The sequence below is a fragment of the Trichechus manatus genome, unplaced genomic scaffold (genome assembly GCF_000243295.1).
Source record: "Trichechus manatus latirostris isolate Lorelei unplaced genomic scaffold, TriManLat1.0 scaffold00168, whole genome shotgun sequence".
NCBI lineage: Eukaryota > Metazoa > Chordata > Mammalia > Sirenia > Trichechidae > Trichechus > Trichechus manatus.
In genome coordinates, this window is record NW_004444104.1 from 3,026,839 (window position 1) to 3,043,659 (window position 16,821).

General features: G+C 41.9%; 1 protein-coding gene across 2 annotated transcripts in view; it reads left to right on the plus strand.

The window, feature by feature from the left end:
* The window catches only part of LOC101344421 (phospholipid-transporting ATPase IB), a 685,896-nt gene that overhangs the window by 230,055 nt on the left and 439,020 nt on the right, over window positions 1-16,821 (plus strand). The window lies entirely within an intron of this gene.

Below are 16,821 nucleotides of genomic sequence, written 5' to 3' on the forward strand. Positions count from 1 at the left end.
AAATTTTATTGTTAATCTTCTGGATTTCTGATTGCTGTCTCTCTATGGATTCTTGCAGCCTGTTAAATTTGTCATTATGCTCTTCTCTAATCTTCTTAAGTTCCTCTATTGCTAGGTCTGTGTTTTGTCTGATCTCCTGAAGAATTCTGTATATTAGTCTTTTGTATTCTACCTCCGGTAATTCCAAGAAATTTTCTTCATCCGGAAAATTTCTAGATTCTTTATTTTGGGAGCTTGCTGAAGCCATCATGGTCTGCCTGTTTATGTGATTTGGTATTGACTGTTGTCTCTGAGCCATCAATAAGTTATTATGTTTATTTATTTTATGGTTGCTTACTGTGTCCTCGCTTCTTGTTTTGTTTTGATATGCCCAAGTAGGCTGCTTGCCTGAGCTAATTTGATTATTGGCACCTTTGAAGCTCTAATGCCCTGTCACCAGGTGGTTAAATTTGTTACTAAGTATGTGAGCACAGGATTCTATTTACTTTTCTTGTATGGATTCAGCTCATTCCCCCAGTGTGTGGTGCAGGCTGTCACCTACAGTCCTAGACTGGCATGGGTGATTGTTGTGGACACAGGTATCTGGCTGCATTAGTGGGTCACGTGCTGAGCAAGGCAGGGGGCTGATGGCTGCCCCTGAGTATCTGGGAGGAAAGCTTCTTCCTCTTCCGTGAAGCGTGTAGGTAGGTGGGTTTTGCAGCTGGACTGTGAGCACCCAATGCTGTTGGCTTTAAGGACAGGGGAGCACCACTGTTTGTTAATTTGTTCCCTGTCCAAGGCTGGGAGAATGGCTCAGGGTGCGTGACTGGTCCTACTTCCGGCCCAGAGGACTCAACAATTGCTGAAGCCTCCCTGACTCGGTGCAGAGTGGGGAGGGGGAAGTAAACAGGAGAGAGTTTTTTCCAAAAGGGGGCTGTTTTTGATCTGTGTGGTAAGCCAGACACAAGTACTTGTTTTTCGCTGATCGAGGGCTGCTTCTGACTGGTACTGGATGGCTGAGTAGACTCTCTTCTGCTGGGTCTCTTCTGATGTGGAAAACGCCTCCCGAGTGCCACTGCTTTTCTCAGTGTGCACACGAGCTTATCTGGCCTGAAGGGCTCTGGCTTCTGCCGGGTCAGGTCTGCCAACTCCTTGCTGCTTCCGAACCATCACTCCCTCCCACTGCCACTCAGTCCGATACCTCAACTTTCTCTTTGATGTTTAGGGCTCCTAGATTGTCATATATAATCGATTTACTTGTTTTTTTCAGGTCTTTGTTGTAAGAGGGACCGCTGGAAGTGTCTGACTACTCCTCTATCTTGGCCCCACCCCTCCTATGTAGGATTCTAGTTCTTTAATTTCCTTTGATGTTTTTTAACTTTACCTTTTGGGTTTTCTTTTTTTCTTATTTTATAGGACAGGAGAGCAGTCTCACTAATTTTTAGATTCTTTGGTATGAAAATAGGAATGTTTTTGAAGTGTTCTGTATGAGTGACAAAAACCTGACTGGTAATTAACAGTGAGCCACTGCAGAAGGAAACAGTGATTCAGGGAAGCATGAGTTCACCATCGCTGGGCTGAAAGTGAATTGGTGGTTCATCTAATTTGGCAAAAAAATGAACTCTTGGTAACAGATAAACCTTATACTCCAGGATACTTAGGTGGAATTGTATTTCAACTATGAAAGTTCCCTGAAGCTATTAGTTGGTGGATCTGAGAAGGTACATTTGAAAGGCTTAATGAGATCTGGGCCAGTGCTGAAGGTATTTTTTGGTGTACTGTAATATTTGCATACAGCATCCTTTCATAATCGTTATTTGTATATATTAGCCCAAGTCCAAGCACCCTGCCAGTGAAGAGATGGCAATAGCCCGAATACAAAGAATCTTCTAGAATTTGAGTGACAGGAGTGTGGGAAGAGATGGGTATTTAATTACCTACCCTGTTCTGTGTGTGGTGCCAGGTGCGATTAGGTGATCATCTCGTTGAACATTCACAGCCATCTAAAGGAGGAGGCAGTGGCTCCATTTGGCAGGTCAAGGAAATTGAGTCTCAGAGAAGAGAAGTATCTTGGCTGAGGTCATGCACATAGTAAATGGCACAGCGAGGATGCAAATGTCATTTTGAATAGTTCCAATGTCAGTGCAAGTCCTGAATTTGTTAGTTCAATAAAATTCAATTAATGCCACTAAAAATTGGTTCAATGCAAGTATGACCTTTGCACCAATATTGATTCAATGTTCTGCTCATGAGTTATTTTCAAGTTCCTTGTGACGGTTCTACTCTGTCCTATATGGTTGTTATGAGCTGGAATCGACTCGATGGCAGCGGGTTTGTTTTTTTTGTGTGTGTGTGTGTGTGTCTCCAAAGTTTGACTTGAATATTTTATACTGCTACTGGGCAGGTCTCATTTATGAGTTTGAAGATGGCAGAGGTATTCTTCAAGTCAGTTTTGCAATTGAAATTGAGTTAACTAGACTGTGAACACATCTTAACCTCATTACCTGATGTAATATTCAAATGGCTTCATAGTGCATCTTCTTATTTGTTTCACTGAAGACGAATGGGTTGTGGGTGTCTATCCCCTGATCTCTGGAGTTGCATCCAAAATTCTCTATTTCAAGAATCACAGCCCAGTCAGGGTTATTCACTAACTAGGTAGTAGACAAGAATTATCTTAGGTGAAGGGAAGGACAACACACATTACGGGGGAAGTCAGCACAACGAGACTAAACCAAAGCTAAGAAGTTTCCTGAATACAGTAAAACACTTTAAGGGACAGAGTAGCAGGGGTGGGGTTCTGGGGATGATGCTTTCAGGGGACATCTAGGTCAATTGGCATAACAAAGTTTATTAAGGAAATGTTCTGCATCCTACTTTGGTGAGTGGCATCTGGGGTCTTAAAAGCTAGCGAGTGGCCATCTAAGATGCATCAATTGGTCCCAACCACCTGGAGTAGAGGAGAGTGAAGAACACCAAAGACACAAGGAAAGTATTAGCCCAAGAGACAGAAAGGGCCACATAAACCAGAGACTTCATCAGCCTGAGACCAGAAGAACTAGATGGTGCCCGGCTACTACCAATGGGAGTGGGGGAAGGGTGGGATGCAAAACTCAAATTCTGGTAAAAAGACCAGACTTAATGGTCTGACAGAGACTGGAGGAACCTTAGAAAGCATGGCCCCCGGACTTTCTGTCAACCCAGAACTAAAACAATTCCCGAGGTCAACTCTTCAAAGTTTGGACTGGACTGTGGGACATAAAATGATACTCCTGAAGAGTGTGCTTCTTAGCTCAAGTAGATACATGATACTAAATGGGCAGCTTCTGTCTGGAGGTGAGATGAGAAGGCAGAGAGGGTTAGGAGCTGGTTGAATGGACATGGGAAGTCAGGGGAGGAAAGGAGGAGTGTGCTGTCACAGTATAGGGAGAGCAATTAGGGTCACATAACAATGTATGTATAAATTTTTGTATGAGAGACTAACTTGAGTTGTAAACTTTCACTTAAACTACAACAATAAAAAAAAAAGCATCGCAGACCAGTTGCTTTTTTGGAACCAGGATTCCCCATTTGTTCTAGACCTGTTATTTGGTGATATGAAGAGAAAAAGCATCTTTGATCCTGTTAGTATCTAGAAATAGGACTATATTGTAACTCATAATGTGCAGAAGTAGTATGAATTGTTCCTCTATTCCAGACACTTGCTGAGAACAAAGACATTTTTGAAGGTCTCCTTCATAAGAATCTTCATTAACCATAGATAATTTCAAACCTGAGATTTTAGGAGTTACTGTAGCAGAGTGAAGAAAAAAATTCTGAAGTTTAATTAGCAGCTATAGAAGTGAGAAGATGAATGATGAAATAGTGATTTAAGACAATAGATAAGTAGTGACTTTGGTGAAGGATGAGACAGTACACAATACTGGGGAAGCCAGCACAACTTGTACAAGGCAAGGTCATGAAAGCTCCACAGACGCATCCAAACTCCCTGAGGGACCAAATTGCTGGGCAGAGGGCCGTGGGGACCATGGTCTCAGGGAACATCTAGCTCAATTTGCATAACACAGTTTATAAAGACAATGTTCTACATTCTACCTTGGTGAGTAGCATTGGGGTCTTAGAAGCCTGTGAGTAGCCATCTAAGATTCTGCACTGGTCTCACCCCTTCGGGAGCAGGGGAAAATAAAGGAAACAAGATACAAGGGAAAGATTAGTCCAAAGGACTAATGGACCACAGCTACCACAGCCTCCACCAGACTGAGTCCAGTACAACTAGATGGTACCTGGCTATCACCACTGACTGCTCTGACAAGAATCACAACAGAGGGTCCCGGACAGAGCTGGAGAAAAATGTAGAACAAAATTCTAATTCACAAAAAAAGACCAAACTTACTGGCCTGACAGAGACTGGAGAAACCTCAAGAGTATGGCCCCCGGACACCCTTTTAGCTCAGTAATGAAGTCGCTCCCGACGTTCACCCTTCAGCCAAAGATTAGACAGCCTCATAAAACAAAACGAGACTAATGGGGAACAATAGTCCAGGGACTAGAATGCAGGAGGGGACAGGAAAGCTGGTAATAGGGAACTCAAGGTTGAGAAGGGACAGTGTTGACATGTCGTGGGGTTGCTATCCATTGTCATAAAACAATGTGTACTAACTGTTTAATGAGAAGCTATTTGTTCTGTAAGCCTGCATCTAAAGTACAATAAAAAAAAAAAAAGAAAATAGTGATTTACTTTTTTGTACTCTGAGTGAAAGTCCTTAAATATTTATTAGGTTGTGGGAGAGAACGTGGAATTAGATGAAATGGTAGCATATGTGAGCCTTCCCCCACCCACACCTCTTCCTGAGTGGGCAGTGGGTCATGTAGTCCCGCCCTTCACTCTCAGCCCATTGTGCCATGGCCATGCACTCTCAGGAGGTGCCCATCCATAGGCCTTGTGTAGATACACTGATGGAGACTGGCTCAGCGAAGAGCTGTGCAGATAGCAGGGCTTTGGAGGCTGAGAGAGAGAGAGTAGTTGCCAGGGACAGTGGCAGGTGGACCTGAAAAGCCTAATAAAGTTGGGACTGGTTAGGCAATGATGGGCCATGCAAGGCCAAAGCTGGATAGGCCGAGGGGGCCAGTTGATTAAGAAGTTGTAGAAAGACACCCGGAAAGAAGCAGAGATACCATCAAAGAGATTTGTTCACACTCCTATTGCTGCTACCAGCTTCTGGCTTCCTGAGGCCTGGCTTTCACTTTTTCCTGCATGTCTAGTGAGTATATACATTTTTCCTTGATGTAACCAACTTCCCTGGATGATAAAGAACCCTTAACTGCAAGGTGTTGTTGTTGTTAGCTGCCACCAAGTCACCCCCAATTCATGGGACCCCATGCACGATGGAACTAAATGCTGCCCAATCCTGCACCATCCCCAGGATCGGTTGGTGATGAGCAGACTGTGGTGACCCATAGGGTTTTCACGGACTGATTTTTGGAAGTAGATCGCCATCCCTTTTTTCCTAGTCCATCTTTGTCTGGAAGCTCCACCTAAACCTGTAAGCATCATAGCAACATGGAAGACTCCACTGACGGGTGGTGGCTGCTCATGAGATGCATTGGCTGGGAATCAAACCTGGCTCTCCCACACGGAAGGCAAGAATTCTGTCACTGAACCATCACTGCCCCGTAACCACAAAATGAAGAACTCATAAGAAGTCTACTGCATATGGTAAAGAAGATGATCTCCATTTTGCTCCAGAATATTGTAGAATTAAGAAAATAATTTCCTGTGGCATCAGAGGTAAATAAAGCTTTGGAGACAAGGAGCAGCGTGGATATGCCTTCCCTGAGCTCAGATGCGCAAGGCAGTAGAAATGATGATGGTCTGGCCAGCAGAGCCCCGAGTTGGTGGAAGCCTTATTGCACAGCGTGGTGCAGCAGTACAGTGAACACAGCATTTTCCTTTGCAGTTCAGTGGAACTCTCTCCTGGTAAACACTGCCATCCAAGTTAATATTCAGCTGATCAGGATGATGTCAGCCTAGTTAAAGGTCAAGGCACATCATTCAACTTTTTTGAGTATTTTAGAATAGGTAGATAAGAATTGGGATGCTTATTCAGTAGAGATGCCATGTGCAAAATTTATCCCCTGCTACAAAGCTTGCATTCTCCTTTTACCAGTGTCTCGGTTTCCTTGTGTTGCTGTAACACAAATACCATAAGTGGGTGGCTTTAAAGAACAGAAATTTATTTTCTCACAGTTCTGGAGGCTGAATGTTCAAATCAGGGTCTTGGCCGTGTCAATTCTGTCCTTGTCGGTAGCTCCGGGAGTTCTTTGGTTCCTTGGGTTGTGGGTGATCCTCACGTGGTGTCTGCCTTCCCCGTGTGTGCATGCTTCTCTATATCTAAGCTGCTTTTTACAACTCAGAGTGATAAGATTTAGGACCCACCCCCCACACTGGTATGGCCTCATTACCATAACAAAAGAAAAACTATTTCCAAACAGGGTCATATTTACAGGTACAGAGGTTAGGATTTCTGCACAGATTTTTTGGGGGAAGACACATTTCAGTCCATATCAAGTAGCATGTGTGGGATGTACCTAAGTATATGGAACTCAGGGGAAGGAAGGCCAGTGTTTGCACAGTTGTGGCTGTGCCGGGTAAAAGCTCAATCCAGATCAGTTGGTACCTCCTGTCATTCCATCTTACATTCCAGAAACCAAGGACTTTAAAGTTGTATTCAACCATAATCGTGCTGGCCAGGCTCTTTAATCCAGAGCTGGGTTTTTGAGCCTTGTATAGTCATAGAATACGTGGTAGAAATTTTAAGATTAAGAATGACATTTCTTTCCTCTGGTTTTTATTGGCCAATGGGAAGGATATCAAGGAATTACAGGCCAAACTTGGAAAAGTTTTGGCTGGTTAGCCTTGATGTTTTCAAGCATTGACCTGCTATGACATATGCATTTAAACTTCATAGGAAAGTTGTCCCTTGGACCATGTTGATTGTTGAATCTTAAAAATATTAGGTTTTAATTAAGTGACTCCAGGTTAAACTCTTGTAATCTGAGATATTAGGGTTAATTATAGTAATTATGATTTGATTTTGTTAGACTTAAAAGCAGGTGTTTTTGGTATTTTCCCCTTTGTTTTGCTGTTGTACATCAACCGCTGAGGTTATTGACAGCAGCAAGCTGCACTATGTAAAATGAACATAGTGTTTAACTTTGCTTTTAGGAAGATCAGGGCAAGGGAGTAAATCTCTGAGATGAAGATTTCCTGGGTACAGTCAAGGCTGACATGATCCTAAAATACTTCTAGTGTCTTTCTTTATTAGGGCTGATAGTATTCAGTCTCTTCTTACGAGGAATAAGCTTTGGTTATTTTCTTTTTTAAGGAGCCCTGGTGGTGCAATGGTTAAGTGCTCAGCTGCTAACTGAAAGGTTGGTGGTTTGAACCCACCAGCAGCTCTGTAGGAGAAAGACCTGGCGATCTGCTTCTGTAAATATTACAGCCAATAAAACCCTATTGGGCAATTCTACTCTGTCACATGGGGTCGCTGTGAGTTATAATCGACTTGACGGCACCCGGCAACAATTTTCTTTTTACCACTAGAAATTAGAGGCAATTACTTTTTGAAGGAAGCTATTCCCACTCTTTGAAGGAAGCTATTCCCACTTTATAGACAGCTGAGTAGCCATGTTCTTATATAATTGTGCTGGTATTCAAGCAGCCTTTCAGAGCTGGAGGAGGCCCCTGGCCTGGGGGTTATTGAAGCAGATGTTCTGTGCAAGGCCTCGAGGCTGTGCAGGCAAGTCTGGGTGAAGTGTTCCCTTTTTCCAGTTGCTGTGGGTTTCCTAGTTGACTCTCTCTCGGTGTCCATCTGCGCGTCGCGGTGGCTTCATGACCCCTCCATTCTCCACTCCTCTGGAGCGTTTCTCCTGCCTACCATCTGGTTGCTTTACAAAATCCTTTTACTGACTTGAGAATGAAGCCTTGACTTTGGGGGCTCCCCTTCAAGATGCTCCATAGTCCAGCTTGGTCTACCTATGCAGTCTCATTTGCCCACAAATCCCCTTTATAACTTCCTGTTGCAGCGACATTAAACTAGTCACTCTTCCTGGGTAGAACCTGAGAGACGTCATTTTGTGGTTGTCCTCACTCTGCATGCCCTTTCCCGTCACTTCTCTCCATCCTGCGTCTATCATCTACCTCTCCCTCCACATCTAGCCTAGATGTCAGCTCCTCCGGTGTGGAGGATCACGAAAGCTTTTTAGTAAGTAGGAACTAATTTTCCTTTTTTTGGTGTGTGTGTGTGTGTGTGTATATGTATTAAGTACATATAGATAAACCAAGCCAAACCCATTGCCATCGAGTCGATTCCATCTCATATTGACCCTATAGGACAGAGTAGAACTGCCCCACAGGGTTTCCAAGGCTGTGATCTTTATGGAAGCAGACTATCACGTCTTTCTCCTGCGGAGTGGCTGGTGTGTTTGAACTGCTGACCTTTCGGTTAACAGCTGAGTGCTTAACCATTGCACCACCAGGGTTCCTGATAGATCGATAGATCGACATACATTTAATGGGCAACATTTTGCTCTTTTATACATAAGGTTGCTATGAATTGGAACCAACTTGACGGCAACTAATAACAATAAGCACTATATGTATAAATTAAAGCATTTGCCATTTCAACGTTTTTTACATTGTGACATTATTTATATCATCATGTTGTGAAGCCATGACTACTATCTGTTTCCAAATTTACTCCATCACCCTAAACAGAAACTCAGTGCACCCTGAGCAATGATTCCCTCCTTCCCTCTCCCTCCCATCTCTGGTAACCACTAATAAGCTTTGGTCTCTATACATTTGTCTATTCTAGGTATTTCCTGTAAGTGGGATCATATAATATGTGTCCTTTTGTGACTGACTTATTTCATTCAGCATGATGTGTTCAGGGTTCATCCATGTCATGGCATGTATCGGAACTTCATCTCTCTTTATGGTAGAGTAATATTTCTTTGTGTAGACCTAGTTTTTTTGACATTCCTTGTTAACTTTAGTACTGTTCTGGTTCTTAGCACTTTAGTGCTTTCTAGTATAGATACTTTTGGTACAAGTGCTCTCTCTCCTCTCAGATTTTAAGATATACGAGGACATATACATTGGTTCATTATTATGTTCTCCGAATTTCTTGACGCGATGCCCTATTGTCTTAAAGTTAATTAATATTTGCCAAATAAATGCACATTTAAGTTTAGCTATGTAAAGTGAAACTAATCTCAGAAGAACATCTCACCATTTTTCAACTGTTACACCAGTGTAGGAAGTGTGATCTTAAATTTAAATGTTCGCTGAGCCTGACTGGGAGATCCCTTAGATTGATCCCTTTTGACTTCCTAGGAGAAAAACACATAGCAACCCTCCATGTCTTAAAGGATGTCCCTATTGATGCCTTCATTAGAAACTGGGGGGTTTCTTTGCAGTCCAGCTACGTGCTTAGATGTATTATTTTGTCTAAAGGCCTTACCTGGAGTCACAACTTGATTGTTGTCCAACTTGCATTGAGCCACTGACACTGAAGGCTTGGCCCATATATGAAATCATGATGCTGTTTCCTTATCAGGTTTATTACTGAACAGTGTATTCACTTCATTTCCTGTTGACTGCTCTGTTATCTGTCAGGCCTCACTTGTGCCTGCAGCCTCTGCACAGGTATAGAGGAGCACTGGGTACAGTGGGTAACCTCATAGGTCATAGGACCCACCTTGGATGGGCACCCACATGGAGTTAGTGTCTGCCCTTTGCTCATCTCCTTTTTATGCCCATCTCTTTGTAAGCTTCTGTCTTCGTTTGAAGACTCCAGCTTTGTCCTACAGGGATAATACAAGATGTGCATGATATTCTGATTCCGTTTCAGCTTCTTCTTACAAGACACCCTAGAGAAGATGTCATAGGTCTTTTGCTTTTTCAGACTGCACTGTCAAAAACTTTTCTCTGAAGTACTGGCTGCCTCTCATAGCATCATCTCAACATGTTATGCTAGCAAATCCTTTCGATTTCTCTTCGGCGTGGGGATTGACGGTAGAGAGGTATTTGTTTCTAACACATTTGGTAACGGAAATTAAATCCAAAGCTACAAGGAATTGGTTTTTAAAATGTGTACCTTGTTAAAAAAAAAAAATGAGCACTTAATTTTCCTTACTTCTGAACTTCTAAGTCTTGCTTCCATGTATGTTCTTCATTCTCTGCATTCATCTGGTCAGTAGCGTTTCTTGAGCTGCCTCTCCTTCCAGGTCCTGGTTTTACTCCTTGAATAAGATAAATTTGACTGTAGGACAGAGTCAAAATCTGGACCAGTGGGTTCCAGTTCTGCCTTTTTGAGTTAATGTATTCATTCTGATTTCTCTTGCATGTGATAGCTATTAAAACATTTTAAGACCACGGGCATGCTCATTTGAGACCGGAAGACACCGGGTTACCGAGGAAGAAGGAGGCAATTACAGAGTGGGAATGGACAGGCTTTGGTAGTTTGAGGAAAGTGGAAAGGAGCAAGATAGAGACGCACATCTTTGTTCAGCTAGTAGTTTTATCGTCAGTATTCCTTGAAAAGAATCTCATCAGCTTTCTTCTTCAGGATGAAAATGTGAACCATATATTAGACTGAAAAATCACAGGATTCCCAAGTTAGCACTGACTGTCCATTCAACCCTTGCCTCTTTCCTACCAGGAAAGAAGAGGGAGGAGGATGGACAAAGGGACAGAATGCATTCTCCTCAACCTTTTTGTGGTTCTTCCAGTTTTCAGATCGCACTGTTAGCGGAATTCTGTAGAAGTTATTACCAGTGAATGCTGATGGTCTTTTATAAATTAATGTGGGATCCTATTTGATATATCTTGTTTAACTTCACAGAGATTCTGGATAATTTACAAGAAAGTTACCTATTATGGGGCAAATAAGACCAGTTGGTATAGCTATAAAGCAGTGACTCTGATTTCTATACACCACACAGGAAATTGAGTCTCATTACCCTAATCCTGCCTTGTATAATACAGATGTAATTATAGGAAGAGAAGTCAAAAATTATTTCAACAAATGTGCCACTGAAAATCATACAGCCCTACTAACTAATTTCACCTTAATTTCATGACATTTTGCAAATTGGCATTTATTGCTTCCTGTCTCCCCTGCTTTGTTCCTCTAGTAAGTTTGCTTTCTTATTTCAGACACAAATTTTATCATCATCTTCCATCTACTGTACCAAAACAGCTATTTGTGAGTAGAAAAAAACAGTTGAGGCTGATAAAGACTGATTTACAGCAGTGGAGTATTTTTTAAAAAAGAAAGAGAGAAAAGTGACGATGGAACTAACTTAAAAAGAATCCAGGGTTTTAAAAGGTGTATTTATGGTCTTATTTGCGTGTGTGGTCCTTACTTCATTCCATCAAACAATTTTAGAGAAAACAGTGAAAAACGGTATAGAATGTTTGGTGAAAATTACAAAGTCCATGATGCTGCTTTTGCATCATTAAGCTAATGTTTTAAACGAGCTAGATTTTGTGCTCCAGTGGAGGAAGTTCAACAACGATTGTGGTTATGAAAGCCTGTTTGGTTTTCCATGCACCATGGCTATATCCTGCCAAAAAAAATGAGTCTTAGGAATTGTCTAGGAATTTTCACAGTGTTGGAATAAGTTGGAGTAAGCCTTCATTCGAAGACTCCAGCTTTGTCCTACAGGGGCAATACAAAATGTGCAAGATATTCTGATCCCGTTTCAGCTTCTTCTTACAAGACACCCTACAGAAGGTATCATAGGGCTTTTGCTTTTTCAGACTGTAGCGTCAAAAACTTTTCTCTAAAGTACTGGCTGCCTCTCATAGCATCACCTCAACGTGTTGTTACGGTAGCAAAGCCTTTCCATTTCTCTTTGCCGTGGAGATTGAAGGTAGAGAGATATTTGTTTCTAACACATTTGGTAAGGGGAATTAAATTCAAGACTACAAGGAATTGGTTTTTAAAGTGTGTACCTTGTTAAAGGAAAAAAAAAAAAGAGCAATTAATTTTCCTCACTTCTGAACTTCTAATTCTTGCTTCCATTTATGGTCTTCATTCTCTGCATTCATCTATCTGGTCAGTAGCATTTCTTGAGCTGTCTCTCCTGCCGGGCCCTGACTTTACTTCTCTTTGAGTAAGATGAATCCATACAAGGATCGCCATGTTCTGGCCCAAAATAATGATTCTACACTTGGAGAAGCCACCCAACCTCTGACCCTTTTAGGTTTGAGTGAATAAACTCATCCTGGCCCTAGTGTCTTTCCAGGGTTCCTAACAAGGGTCTGGATGTATGCCCCCAAGAAACAAAATCTGTTCTGTGAAGACAGAGTGCAGCTCTCTTGGCTGCTGTTTCCTTGTCTTTGTCCATTCTTGAGGATTAAGTATGCAAATTAGGTACTTTTACAAATTATGCACCCTCAGATAATATGTTGTTTCCATTCTGATCAGTTTTTAGGCTCCCAAAGCAAGTCAGTAAGTCTTTGGAATTGGCTGAGACAGACTGGCGTTAAAACCTCCCTCTGATGTCCGTTGGCCCTGTACTTATCAGCATGAGAAGTTTGGCATGAGTTCCCTGCTGGCTCCCTCTCATTTCTGCCTCTTAGTATTGTATTCATTTAGAATCCCTGCTCCAGACTTGAGTTTCTAGCTCCTCCTTACTCTGAAGAGTAGAACATTCCAGTTGGGCTTGGAGAGCAGAAGGAAATTGAAACTTAGAGAGAAAGGAGAGAGTGCCTTTGGCATGTTCTCCTGCCCTCAAATCCTCAACAGTCCATTTCTTCCCATTTCTTGGCTGTCAAGAAAGTGAAACTTTTGAATGATTTTTCAAAATTATAATCTGACTACAGTAGTAAATAGAACAGAATCAGGGGTGGTGGTGAAGTGAGAAGTGGCTCACAGGCTTAAAACTAAGCCTAATGATTTCTCACTTGCCTTCAGAAGATGATTTCACTGGTGAGCTTTTTATCTGATTCACTGGCCATAGTGTCTTTCCAGGGTTTCTATTGAGAGTCTAAATGTGTGCCCCCCAAAACAAAATCTATTCTGTGAGGACCTAGGCACTCTCTTGGCTGTTTTTGCCTTGTCTTTGGCCATGCATGAAGAGTAAGTACCCAAATTAGGTACTTCTACAAATTTTGCACAGTAGTGTGATAGTATGAATCATGTTTCTGAGGAGTCTGAAAGCAAATTGCAATCGCCAAATGCATATAAGACCACCATAGAAAAGTCCTTTATTCTTTCTTTCCATGGGAAGGTTCTGGAACCAAATGGGGTCATCTTTCTGTTTCTCATTTTCTTTGCTCCTGAGTTCCAATCACTCCCCGGAGTGTATTGCCAGATCGTTAGCATTCAGGTTTTGTAAAGAAAATGGATATCTGAAGTTGACATGTTGGAGCCTTGAGAGGACAGGAAGGTCCTAGCAGATAGAATTTTTGGAATGGCAGCAATTTGCGTGCCTACAACGTCGGCTTTGTTCTTAGGGTTTGCATCCTGTGACCTGGAATGCCAGGTGGCACTGAGCAGGTGCCATGTTGAATTTCCCCATTGCCACTGCACAGCAGTTGTCGAACTTTAAGTGCTTAAAATGTCTAAAATCTTAGAAATGTCTAGCATTCTTCCTTTCCAGAGGGCAGCCTGTGTTTACACATGTATACTATTCAGATCAAGCCTCGTCGATAGATGAGTTGTAGAACAGGACAGACAAAATCAAGTCAGACCGGGTGGAGAGTGGTACCATGGGAAATACCTTCAGTTGTTCTCAGATACTTGCAACTGTGTAGAAGTTACACAATTTATCAAGTAGTGTTTCCTTTTAATATTTTGGGGAATGTGATGACACAACTTTTTCTCATCAATGTGTTGTGCGCTTTTGAGAGAGTGTGAAGTCATCCCTCCATAAACAGAAAAGGACTATGAAAGGAGACTACCACACAAGCAAGTTCCCTGCTGATAAGTCTATTTTGGAAAGAGAAGTTGTTTAGAAGAGCATTGAAAGTACTGTCTGGGCTCTGCCAGAGTGCATGGGTTAGATCAGCTCACCTTCAGTGGACAGGCCTGCATGCTGCTGATGGAGTGATGATATCAAGGGCTGTGTATGCTCAAAAAATAACATTTTTAAATGGAAATGCCCCAATTAGTGGTTTCTCTTTTAGATTTATATTACATAAATGAATTTGTAATTTGTATAAAAAATAATTACATAAATATATTACATAAATTAATAGAATTAAATATAAATGTATGTTATTCGTGGTATGTATGCATTTATTTCAAATATCAGTAGTGCCTGGAAGGATAAGTGTTCAGACAAGTTGGTGGTAATGGCTGTAAGTGAGCAATCTGATAGGCACTATGGATCAGAAAATTAGAATTTCAAATTAGGGAATATGTTTCTAACTCGAGAGTTTAAGCATAGATATCTTTTAAGCATCCTCATTTTCCCAGGCATTTGGGGAAAGGCGAGCTAGATTGTTTCCCTGCCTGGCTTAGGCTGAGCTACTTCTACATTTACTCGACGCAGTAGCTGTTCCCATGAGCTGAACTGTATTGGAAAGGTAGGGCCCTTTGTGTGGGGTGGAGGATGGTAAGGAGACAGACAAGTCATTTCGGGGCTCTGGGCAGGAGTAGGAGATCTAATCTAGCACAGAGACCACACACAGACTCTACCTCAGGATATTCTCATCATTTCCCTGGCAACAAACTTCATTTGATTTAAGCATATCATAATACCCCACTGTCTCCACGCAGCCCCACCATACTTTTTCTGAAATCTATTGTTTTATAGGTGCCCAAATAAAAAGTTTGATTTTTGCCAAGTGGAAGGGAAAAGATAGGCAACATATTAAGTGATTGTTTTACATTTTTGTATTCATTCTAGAAAACAATGATTTTTGTATTTGACTTGATGAAATTATAAACTTTTTAATTTGTTGTTGTTTGCCGTCAAGTCGATTCCGACTCTTAGTGACCCCATGTGATGGCGTAGAACTGCCTCATGGAGTTTCCTAGGCTGTAATCTTTACAGGAGCAGATTGCCAGGTCTTTCAAACTGCTAACCTTTTGTTTAGCAGCCAAGTGCCTAACCGTTGCACCAGCAGAGCCCCTTAAACTTATTAATAGGGGCTCAAAATCTCTTGTTAGTAGAGTTATTCAATCAGAAATCCCCCATGTGAAAAGTTAAGACTCTCAAACAAAACAGTGTCTGATGTTTTGTAGTCTTGCTCTTTTGAAAGGATTTAGGGAAACTCCAAATCCTTTTCTTTTTCTTTTTTTCCTCCTAGTGCCTTGGTGACAGGACAGAATAATCTCTTTCTTCTCCTTTCTAGAGAAAGGGAAATGTCATGCCAGAATGCTCTCGGAGCTTCAAGCTGGCTTTCCTTGCTGTACCCCACCACACTGCCTTCCATCCTACTGGATCAGATTCATGCTTTAAAAAACGTTTTCATCACAGTATCACCTTAGTCTAGAACTCTGCTGCCCAATATAGTTCCCACTAGCCACATGTGGCTATTTAAGTTGAATTTAATTTGAATAATTGAATTAGATGTTTAGTTGTACTAGCCACATTTCAAGTGCGCAATAGCCACATGTGGACAATGCAGAAGAACATTTTCACCATCACAGAAAGTTCCATTGGACAATCTGGTCTAGAAGTAAGAACCATATCCTGTTTTTAAGACTTTACATGTGAACTCCTTAGCCTGGCTTCTAAGCCTCCTAAAATCTTGCCATCTATACATATTTATTGTATTTATTATATTATTTAAGGAGTCCTGGTGGCTAAGTGGTTAAGAGCTTGGCTGCTAACCGGAAGATTGATGCTTTGACCAACCAGTAGCTCTGCCTGAGAAAGATGTGGCAGTCTGCTTCCGTAAAGATTTACAGCCTTGGAAACCCTATGGGGCAGTTCCATTCTGTCCTGTAGGGGCGCTATGAGTTGAAATCAACTAGACAGCAATGGGTGTTATGTTATTTATTAATTGAGGGGAGGGGAGGATGTATAGAAAGCAGTCAGGAAAACTCATGTGCCATAGATCGTAGGAGACTGGGGTGGTAGAGGAGAGGCATTTAATTCTTCTTTGAACAGACAGTAGGATGGTAGAAGGTGGTTCTGGGAAAACGTGAGCGCAATCAAGCATAAAAGACCTTGGTCTTGGGGAAGTATAGGGTGAATAAAGGGAAATGGGACAGAGATAGATGACCTTGCATTCTCCATTAGGATTTTACATAGCATGTCTTTTCACGATCTTCAGCCTATGTTTGAATTTAAACTTCTTCAATCCCCTTTGTCTTCAAAAAGAGAACACGAAAGAGTTGATTCAATGATTGCAGATAAGATAGGAACAAGGGTGATGGTAGATAGTGTGGACTTTAAAAGGGAGATGCAGGATAGTCAGAGGTCCAGAGATTCTGGAGGCGTACTGTGGTCTGGTGCGAGAGAGAGACAGAGACAGACAGACAGAGACAGACAGAAATGGAGCCAGAGAGAATATTATAGAGGGTGTCTTAGTCACCTAGTGCTGCTGTAACAGAAATACCACAAGTAGATGGCTTTAACAAACAGAAGTTTATTCTCTCACAAGTCTAGTAGGCTATAAGTCCAAATTCAGGGTGTCAGCTCCAGGGGAAGGCTTTCTCTGTCAACTCTGGAGGAAGGTCCTTGTCATCAGTCTTCCCCTGGACTAGGAGGTTCTCTGCGCAGGAACCCCAGGTCCAAAGGATGTGCTCTGCTCCTGGCACTACTTTCTTGGTGGTATGAGGTCTTCCTGTCTCTCTGCTCACTTCTCTCTTTTAT